At 41.1% G+C, this 10,769-nt stretch overlaps 1 long non-coding RNA gene across 1 annotated transcript; it reads right to left on the reverse strand.

Moving 5' to 3' along the window:
* Positions 1-6,564: 6,564 nt before the first annotated feature.
* LOC121136443 lies at positions 6,565-10,079 on the reverse strand. Its single transcript, XR_005873513.1, has 3 exons — positions 9,686-10,079; positions 6,814-6,977; positions 6,565-6,692 (listed from the first exon to the last, which is right to left on the reverse strand). It is a non-coding gene; the product is annotated as an uncharacterized LOC121136443 (long non-coding RNA).
* Positions 10,080-10,769: the final 690 nt, after the last annotated feature.

Below are 10,769 nucleotides of genomic sequence, written 5' to 3' on the forward strand. Positions count from 1 at the left end.
GCTGGTGACAGTCCTTGGCTTTTCCATGTTCCTGATGTCCTTCCTAGTCAAGCGTTAACCCAGATCTTTTATTAATGACCCATGTTCAAGCGCCTCCGCCTTTTTTTCTGGGAGTACTCTCAGTGTTCTTCCGGGATTCTTTCTATCCTATTGGCTTTCCATGGTTTTCTCTGACTTCTAGATTTCAGTGGTCCTTGAATGTAGGAGGCTCTGGTACCCATACACCCCACTGTTTCTCTAGTCCTGTTAATTCTCTTTATGTAAGTATGAATTATATGGAAAAGTAGCCTTATTTTTTTATCATTTTGGGCATATTCATGGATGCCCTTGGTAGACCTGTATGATGAATCGGCATTGCTATGTTGACCTTGTTTATAATGCAGGAGTTCTACTTTTTGTTTTTCAGGATTCTGTCTTTTAAATGATACCTTTTCATGTCCCCATGACACTAACAAAAGTTTTCATTTTTCTTCCAAATAATTAATCCAGTCAATTAAAATCTCTCCAATCTATGTTTCTTTCCCATTAGACCTAAAGTTGTAAAATAAATAAATAAATTCCAGCACTAGGGGTTTTCATTATTTCTATTTTAGGATGAATTCATGTTTTTAGTTTTGCTACATTATTAGGGAATAACATCTGACTTGTGTATCCTATCTGGAGTTTTTGTGATGTTTCTTTGTGGTTTACATATATACTTGGTTTTTTGTGGTTTTGATGCACACAATGAACCACTGTTTCCAGGTTGCAGTATTTGATCTGCTTCACTTAATCCTATCTCGTTCATGACTTTTTGTTTGTTTGTTAGTTTGTTTTTCTTTACCATATTCTAGGATTAAGGAAATGGTAAATGAAGGCTTGAGGAAGCTGCTTATCCGAGTCTTAGAGGGCAGAGTGATGAGGCGCTTACGGCTGGAAGGTGGTGCTGGCTGAGTAGAGCCATTGAGTGTGTGGACTGTGGAATGCTGTGGCTACGAGCCTGAGGGAGGAGAAGAAAGTCTGTAACATAGAAGAAGATGATGCAGGCAGATACCGTTTTTGTTCTGTTGATTATCTTGTCTTGTTTTGTTTTCTGGTGGTGTTTATAAGAAACTATGGGAATGAAATTTCATGTGTTTGTTTGGTTACATTTGTAACTCTTAAGAGCTTTTGTGTCTGTGCGTGTGCATTGGTCTAAAACTTGTGTCCTCATGCATACTAGATAGGCATTCTTTCACTAAGCTGTGTTCCCAGCTGCCCAACTGCCCAAAAGGTCTTTTTTTTCTTTTTTCTGTCTTTCTATCTGTGTATCTGTATGTCCCCTCTCTTCCTCTTCCCTCCCCCCTTCTTCTCTCTCCCCTCTCTCCTCTCTCTCTTGGCCTTAGAAATGGACACCAGATCTCTTGTATGTAGAACTACAAGTCTACAGGTCATTGTGATGTGTATTTTAGAAATCAAATTCTGGTCCTCTACAAAACCAGTAAGTGATCTTAACCACTGAACCGTCTCCACCCACCTCCTAAGGGATGCTTAAATAATTGTTGTGTACTTAGGTTATTCAGAGGTAGCAATATGTGCATATCTGTATTGGATATACGATGATACTTAAGGATATGTTTTCAGCATATATTATATGTCAACTCAAGGCAGTATGCATGTCCATGTCTTCAAACTATTTTTATATGTTGGATTTTAAAGTATTTTCTTGTGTTTTGTTTTATATCTCACTTGTAGTGCCATAGGTTGCCCTACTAGGCTATAGGAAACTGAAACTGATTTCCCCTCTCTTTGTTTTGGTACTTGATTTCTGTCTTTGCCCCTTCTCTGTCTTTCCTGTCTCTAGTGACCACTAGCCCAGGGCATGTTTTCACTAGATCAATCATTTAGTTTCTGTGTCTAGCTTACTTCATTGATCATAATGGCCTTGGGTTTCATCCATGTTCCTTAAGTATGTTTCTGTATAGAAGTCTAAGCACAGGTTGATATTTTTTTCCACCAGCGGATGCTTTAGAACATTTCTTTCTCGGGGCCTTCTCACTCTTCAGCAGTGTTCTGATGTCCTTGTGTGTACATTTAACTCCTGCTAGTACTTGGAAAGCTTGCTTATAATTAGTTCTGTAATCCTCTTGCAAAGAAGTTGTACACATATAATTTAACTTTTGAGGCACCAAGGATGTATCACAGTGTTTGACCAATGTAAGTGAGGCTCTGGATTTATCCCCAGCAGCCCACCAATTTTTGTCTCGATGTTTTTAGTCATATGTAATTAATTCCTTGTTTTCATTTGCTTTTATTCTCCTCTTCATTTTGTCTTCCTTGCCCTTTAATGGATTTTTAGTGATTAAGTAATTTCTTGTTTTGATTTAATTTTTCACACTTTAAGCTTGTAACTCATTTTAGGTTTTCTTGAATTCCTGTGGGTTTTAGTGACATTTCTAGTCATGATTGTCATTGACTTTGAGGAAAATCTTTTCTGGTTTCTTCCCTTTGGTTTTTTGTTTGTTTGCTTGATTTTGTTTTAGCTTATATTTTCTGTCACCGCCCCTCCCCCAGAATGCTTCCTTCTCTCCTTTCTCTCTTTCTGTTAATTTGTCTTCTCTAGAATGCTGTGTTCCTTTTTCATTGACCGCTAAGTTCTAAATGAGTCAGTGTACCTGGGCCGCTGGCCTGGGGTCATGGAGATGGTAGCACTTCTCCCCGAGTTCCAGGACTTGGAGCTGCAGGAATGCAGCAGAGGGCTACAGAGACTTAATGGCTGTGGCCTAGGCACTGGCTGACAGGGTAGTTTGTAGTTCAGCCAATTCCATTGCATCTGAGCCACAAAATCTCCGGCATTGATCTTGGGTCTGAATATATAACTAAGACCTTATACCCCAGATTGAGTTTCACTGCCTGTGGCAACTCTTTCATGAACTATGTTATTGGTAGGAAGTTTTACCCAGGTTTTTTCTGAGATGGAATTTCCGTTTCTTGTTTTGTTTTTATTATTTTTCAACCATTTGTTTTGGATAGGAAAAAGACAAGAGATGCCTTTCTGTGTCTTAGAAGGAGATTTTGCTCTCTTCATATCCTTCAGTCTGTGTGACCCAGATATCAGAAGATTCCTGCAGAGCAGACTTAGGATCTGCCTTCTTGGCTCTCTCCATCTTTCCTTTAACTGCCTGCTGATTATTTTTCCTGCTGTGGTCTTACTGAGAGCTGAATCCTCACAGTCTAGACTCTGGTTCCCACATGGGTTGATGATGAAAAGACAGGACTTTTGTTTGTTTGGAGGGCACACCTTGTTAGTGCATTTATTAAAAATATTATGGGATCAATATTTCCATCTCTGTTCATTTCTGTGGGCCCTTATAATTGTTTGAAATTGACAAATACAACAATAGAACACATTTTTGAAATGAAATATTTATTTGTATCCATCACCGTTGCAAGCTGCTCGCATTCATCATGTTTGCAAACAGCAGCGGCAACATTCCTTTGGAGCAAGCCAATATAACTTCCAGCTGCTGAAGTTAATTCTGCCTTTTAAGTCTTATTAAAATCTGTCATCCAACAGCAAATCCTCTTGCTCTTTTTCCTCTTCCATTGACTGTTTTGTTCTTATTTTAATTTATATTCATGGAAAGTAGTTTTCAGAAATGCTTGGTGCTTGAGACAGGAGCAGAATGAGAACTCAAAGGCATTCTTGTATATGCGTCATTTAAAGGATCACTTGCCAGCGCTTGATTGGAATTTTAATCTTGTATCCATTTAAATCCACACCTCAAAAAATAGTAAGCAAAACTTCAAAAAGGAGCCAGTCTTAGTTGCTCACAACTTCAATCCTAGCAGATAGGAAACTGAGGCAGGGGAATAACCATGCATTTAACCAAACCTGGCTTACATAGTTCCAGGCCACCCTGGATTACACAGAGAAGCATTGTGTGAAGAATTTGTGGCTCTAAAGCAGAGAAACTATAGCTATGTTTTTTTTCCAAAGGTTACTGAAACACGAGGTACCTGTTTTGTACAGGTTTGAGTCAAGAAGCCCAGTTCCTGAAATACCTGTTCAATCTCTTGGGATTATGGTGGCTGCTATCTCTAGTGAGTGTGCTTATAAGATGCTTGTCATTTTGTTTTGGCAATTCTGATAGTAGATTTGATGATTATATGAAGTAAAGAAGTAGATAAAATGTTATTTTCTGTATAGTCTATGTATTATTTTAATCTTCTAAAGAATGTACCAGTTCCTATTTGTCTAGGGTTACTGGGATTGATGTGAGCAGTTCTACTTTTGCTCATTTTTTCTGTCTCTGACTCCTGGGTTCTTCTTGGGACTGTTTTATTCCCTGCTCTCTCCCACCAAGCTAGCTCATACTTGGAAGGTTTAGGAAAGCCCTACTGTTACAACTGAGTGTGGGCAAGGTTTCTACTGAGATAAATCTCTTCTGCATGCACACATACAACTTGATTGCTTTGATTTGTTAATTCATTTTGTATTTGTATTTTATTCTATATACTCAAGACATTCAGCATGCTGTTATGGCATAGTAAGAATGTGCTGTAGTGACTATCATAGTCATTCATCTATGGTTTTTGTATATGTGTGGTAGGAGTGACTAAGATCTCCAAACTCTGCATGGTTATCAAGTAACCTGCAAGTTTGCTGTGTGTCCTCTTGATGCCCACTTGTTTCCATACAGCTTGGCATCCACACATCTTGGAAATCATCCTGCTTAGTTGTTATGCTTGCCTCTCCCCTTGTTGGGTATATTTGTCTAAAACAAGGTGAACCACATATATAAACCCTGTGTCCTTAGGAGAAAAAGGAAACAGGAAAATTAATTTTAAGTCTCTTTGAATAAGCATCGGAATATCATCATTGCACAATATAGCCAATGTAAACACTTTTTAATGGTCTAGTTTAGTGTATTTTTTCATTGCCTCCATAGATGACACTGCTACATCTCAGATACTCAACATCACAGTTGGCTGATGTCCCCTGTGTAATACAGCTTCTTTGGAGACTATAGGCTTCTGAAGGTTGGAGCTGTGTTTGGTTTTTGTGGTACTTACTCCTTGCCATATTTAGTTGACTTGCAGTTTGTACCTATGAAAGCATATAGTATACAAGGAGGATTAGTAAGATGCCTGATGCAGCCAGGCGTTGGTGGCGCACGCCTTTAATCCCTGCACTCGGGAGGCAGAGGCAGGCGGATCTCTGTGAGTTTGAGGCCACTCTGGTCTACAGACCAAGTTCCAGGGCAACCTCCAAAACAATACAGAGAAACCCTGTCTGGAGAAACAAAAACAAAACAAACAAACAAAACAAAAATACAGATGCCTGATGCAAGCCATGAATAATTCCAGTGCCTCTTGTAAAGAGAACTGAGGTACATTAGCGACAAACAGAACCCTTAGGTCTGACTATTCTGCACATTTCAATCAAGTCAAGGCAGTGAGGATGGACTTTGAAGAGGGGAATTATCAAAGGTTTGTTTTTGGACTGCTAATAAGGGAAATTCTGAGGATGCCAATCTCTATCCAGGGTCTAGTCTCCAGCTAAGACTCAATGCAGAGAGAGCATTTGATACTCAACCCTTTATCTTGTACTATTACACTGAGGGCATCTGCTATTAGTAACCATAATCTAATTTATAAGCATGTCCTATTCATTCCCTTTCAATACCAACAGAAGCCATGAGTCTGGTTCAGCTTTTTGCTATCTTAACCATATTTCATTTGGTGTAGATTAGTGTGGTCATTATGGGCAATGATCTGGCATGATGTAGTAAAATTAGTAATGTGCATATTCTAGGACATGGTGACTATTCATTTAGATATTTGACATCCAGAGAGAAGACATCCCATATGTGTACGATCATGCATATAGATGCTAATTGCAGAATTATTAAAATATAAATATTTTGATGAATTTATTAAATCTGTACAAGTCATGGTGCGTCTAGTAAATTGGATGCATATTTTAAGTTGAAATCTCTTGCTCTTAATATTCAGAGAAAAAGAAAACATTTGAACACCTTGCTTAAAAATTTAAACACCATGACACAATACTGCATGCTGCTTATGCTTACAAGCACACACCATGTAAAACAAAACAAAACAACTGACTGTAAGCTATGAGAGTGAATCTTAAATCAAGAATAGTGGGTGTGCTGATTAGGGCTTGGGGGCTGTTGGGAATGGGGATGGCAGTTTAGGGAACAGCAGTTTTGGGGGGTTTATGGATATCTGAAGTGTTGAATGGTGACACTTGGCAAAGGTAGGTGTGAGGTAAAAGGGTGTTGTACTCTTTGTTCATTGGCCTCTTTGTTCATTGGTGTATACATTTTATATATTCCGAACATTTCCTTTAGATATATGCCATATAACTTTCAAAGTGAAAATTTAGGATTAATCCACAGGGCTATTTTTCCTCTTTGTTTCCCTTCATGTGAATTATTTCAGTTATTGCTGGAAAAGGAAGCACAGATGGAGACACAGGTCTAAGGGGGAATTTTAAACCAAACCTGCTTTGTTCTGTATCTCAGGGTGGGAAAAATGTTCAATAAACTCAGTGCCCCATGGGGCCTTTTGTATCCTCATAAGATTAAAAAGTGATGGTTTTTAAAAATCTAGGCTGGCCTTGTTGTTTGAAAGGCATTTAGGCCGTCGTAAGTTCAGTACAAGCACCTTCCGGATACAAGCTGTTCTGTGCAGGACATTGGATCAGGCTAGAGAAGTATTAGGTGAGGGAAGGAAAGAGACCATTTAGGATTTCTGAGGACATTGAAGCAGTTGAATAAATATGTGTTCACCATGAGAGTTGGAAAAAATGTAATAAAAATAATTTACGTATGTTATGAGTTGGCTATTAGCTTGCTCTTAGCTCCAAACGAGCCTTCATTAGCCTCTAATGGTGGACCTGTGCCTTTTAAGCTTTGTCTTCCATCCTTTGAGGCTGGGCCATCCCACTGGTGGTGTTTCTCCGTTGCGACAAATGTGATATTTAGTGGCATCTGCAGAGGATGAAAAGGCATTATTAGAAGGAGGGCGTTTCCTTCCATCCGTGCGCCCTTTCTTGTCTTGTCAGGCGCCTTTGGTGCGTGGTTTTGGAAAGGGTTGGTTTCTCCTGCGCTGTCACAGGCCCATTGTGATGAGTTCTGAGTTCTGCATAGTGAGTGTTTCCAGTTATTCTATTGAGTCCTTTCCAGCAATCCATAGAGGCAGTAGCTGCTCTCTTTCTAGATTGGCTCTAATGTTCAAGCGACTTTCACATGCCACTCCCCTAGTTCATAATGGTATATGCCCTGCCTTAATGAATTATACACTAGTGAGTGCAGAGGCAAACTTCTTCAGCATGCCAAAGTCAATAAAATAACTTAGATATTTCACGTCTTCAAGTTTTACCACTTCCATTCTAGAACATTGAACTAGCTCTATGAGTTGGCTTAAGGAACAATATACGTGATTGTCTGGCTGCTGTCATATATTGACAGCAGCCAGACATTGGAAAAGCCATGTACCCTATAGTTAGCTGTAAACTTGGCCTTAATGACTCTTACACCTTAAGCTGGAGGTGCCGCATCCCTCCTCCCTTACTTTGTTTTACTAAGCAATTTGAAGGCTTGGTGGTATAACAAAGAATGGAGTCTTTACAACCAACTGTAGCTGGGAGCTGATTTGGTTATCGATAATGTAGTAATACAAATTTCTTATTATTCTAGATGAAATTTTCACTATTATGTCAAAGCAAAGTCATGTGTGGTCAGCCTTGTCTCATTTCTGATCTTACAGGAAAACATCAGTGTTTAGCTGTTGAGTTAAGTCAACTGTGGCTTTTTGTGTGTGAGTGTTACTGTGTTGAGCTACATTCCCTTATGCCTTTTATTTTAGAATCTTTTACATAGGGTTTTTGTTTTCTTTAGATTCTCATTTTCCATCTGCCCAAAGGATTGCAAAGCTTTTCCCTTTGTCTTTTAAGGCTCTGTTTCACACTTAATGATTTTCATACCTGAACTGCCCTGTTACCTCAGGGACAAGTCTCACGTGATGATGGTGAATGATCTGTTTATGTGTAGTTGACATGCAAATTTGTACTGAAGATTTTTGAATCTATTTTCATTGGACTGTTACTTCCTATAGTTTTCTTACATTGTCCAAGGATCATTATTGAATACTGAGCACATATCTTTAAATTAAAGCTAATCCTGGCTTCCTAGTATACTTTACATGTCTTTAAATTAAAGCTAATCATGGCTTCCTTGTATACTAAGTCTCTTTTTGCTGTGATCTAAAATGCTTTTATTTCCATCTGAACTTGCCTTTTTCAAGTATCATTATCTGACTAAATGCTGATCTAATGCCAAATATTGTAAAACATTAATAGAAATTTCTTCCTGATTTGTTAAACCTGGGATTTCCTCTTGATTTAGTTTAGGATTAAGGTTAATTTCTCAAAGCCAGGAAGATGGTTCAGTAGGTAAGAGCTCTTGTTGTAGAAAATATGATGACTTGGGTTCAATACCCTGCCACCTCTTTAAAAAACTGGACATGGCCAATTGTCTATAATCCCTTGTTGCAGGGTAGATTCTTAGAGCTCATGGACCAACAAGTTTAGCCACAACCAAAGGATGGGTGTCAAGTCCAATAAGAATCCTGAATCAAGGCAATAAGCCAGAGAACAATAGAAGGAGATGCCTGGCATCCTCCTGTGGCCTCTACACATGCACACATACATTTACAGACAGCACGTGTAACACACACACATACACACACACACACACACACACACACACATGCACAAACACACACACACACACACAGGGCGGGAGGGAGGGAGAGAGAGAGAGACAGACAGACAGAATGAGAGAGATTGTTTCTAAGAATTGCCTGCAATAACCCACACACCAAAAGCCATCTACAAATAATAATGGGTACTGGAGGTGGTTTTGCCTCTTCAAGCCCTCTTCTGTTTCTGTTATTAAGGCTGTTAATGTCAGTCTATAGAAAATCCATACTGAATTTTTGTGTAAGAATTAGATTTGAGCTTGTTTCCAGTTATTTCTGCTTTTCTAGTATACTACTCTTACTTCTACTCATAGCCTTCATTTTGTTGTTATTGTTGTTTTTCTTTTTAAGCAGGAAGAAAATGCATGTGCTCATTAGGGAAAAATGATAGTCAGGTTGCATGTGAAATCCTTGAATTAGTTGAGAATATAAATGTTAATCAGTGTTCAGTTCCTAAATATGTATCAGTAAGGTCTGTTTGTTGAAGGTAACCTATTATTTGTTACCCTTTAGATGTAATGATCACTCTTTGACTGAGAGGACAGGAATGTTTGCTGGGAACTTTCACTCTGTAAACTATGTTTAAGCGCACATGTCTTAATAGTACCAATTTACTGTTCAGTGTGTGTGTGCATGTACACCAGCCATGATGCCTGTGTGGAGGACAGAGGACAAATTAGAGCAGTTGGATCTTTCTTTTGCACTCTGAGTTCTGAGGGTTGAACTCGGATCTTCAGACTTGCATGGCAAGCCCTTTGACTGGCTTAAAATATTTTTATATGAATCTCAGCCTCCGCCCCCCCCCCACTCCCCGCGCCTCCCTGGGCGCCCTGCCCCGCCCCTTCCGCCCCGCCCACCGCCCCTCTCGAAAGGGGCGGCCCCGCCTCCTTCCCCTCCGTCTTCCCCCTTCCCCTCCCCCACCCACGACCCAACCGACCTGTGCTCCCCTCAGGCCCCACAGCTGAGCTCCAAGCAGCCGATCCCTTGCTTGTGGCTCCACCCGCCTTTGAGTAAGGTGCGTGGGCAGCGGGGCCACAGGGCAGGGGAGAGAGAGGGACAGAGGGAGGGACGGAGGAAAGGAGGGAGGAAGAGAAGGAGGGACGGAGGCAGGGACTGAGGGATGGACAGAGGGAGGAAGGGAGGGACAGAAGCCGGTCCTCGCCGCCAGTGCCCGGTTGGAAGCTCTCTCTGGGTCTGCTGCCCCGGGTCCTCGTCCTGCTGCCTCCTCTCCGGGACTTTTTCCCCCCGCAGTGCCCCGGGGGTTCAGAGTGCAAGCTGAGCCGCTCGCTCTCAACTCCTTTTGCAGAAATGAGGTTTGGGGGAAGTTTTTTTTCTTAACTCGGAGCCTCTTTTTTTTTTTTTTTTTTCTCCCGCGCAGAAAGCCCATAGCCCGCCATGGAGCGTGCCTTTACCCCGCTGGAGCCCCTGCTACCCACGGGTACTGTGTCATCCCCTTCCCGGAGGTGCTGCTGCTGCTGCCCGTGCTCCACCCCGGCCTCCCGTGTTCTCCCGCCTCGTGGGCAGGCCACCCAGCCTCTCCCGCGGCCTCTGGTTCCCCTGTGTGGAAAGCGGACACTGAGTATTAGTCTTCGCCCCATAGACCCTTTGTGAGGGCCGAGGGAGGAGGTGACAGAGTTTTGTGTCCTCCTGACCCGATGTTCCAAGAGTTAACAAACGCCTGAGATGCCAAACACATAACTCCCAGCAGCTCAACATTCCACACTGCAGGGGGAAAAAACAAAATCCCAAAACATGAGAGACAGGGAGAACTGCCTGCTGTCAGGGACACATTTCTAGTCACCTGAGAAATAGCCTGAACTTCGTACAAGAGTAGCAAACCGTTATCTAAAAGTCTGAAAGGTTTAACGCTAAGGATTTAAATTATAATTGTGTGTGTGTGAGTGTGTGTGTGGGCGCGAGTGCTGGGGATCGAACTCAGAGCCTTGAGCCCTCTAGACAAATACTTTCATCAGTAAACTGAATTCCCAACCTCAAGGATTTGTATTTCTCAGACTTTGAAA

The sequence above is a fragment of the Mesocricetus auratus genome, unplaced genomic scaffold, assembly GCF_017639785.1.
Source record: "Mesocricetus auratus isolate SY011 unplaced genomic scaffold, BCM_Maur_2.0 Super-Scaffold_100125, whole genome shotgun sequence".
NCBI lineage: Eukaryota > Metazoa > Chordata > Mammalia > Rodentia > Cricetidae > Mesocricetus > Mesocricetus auratus.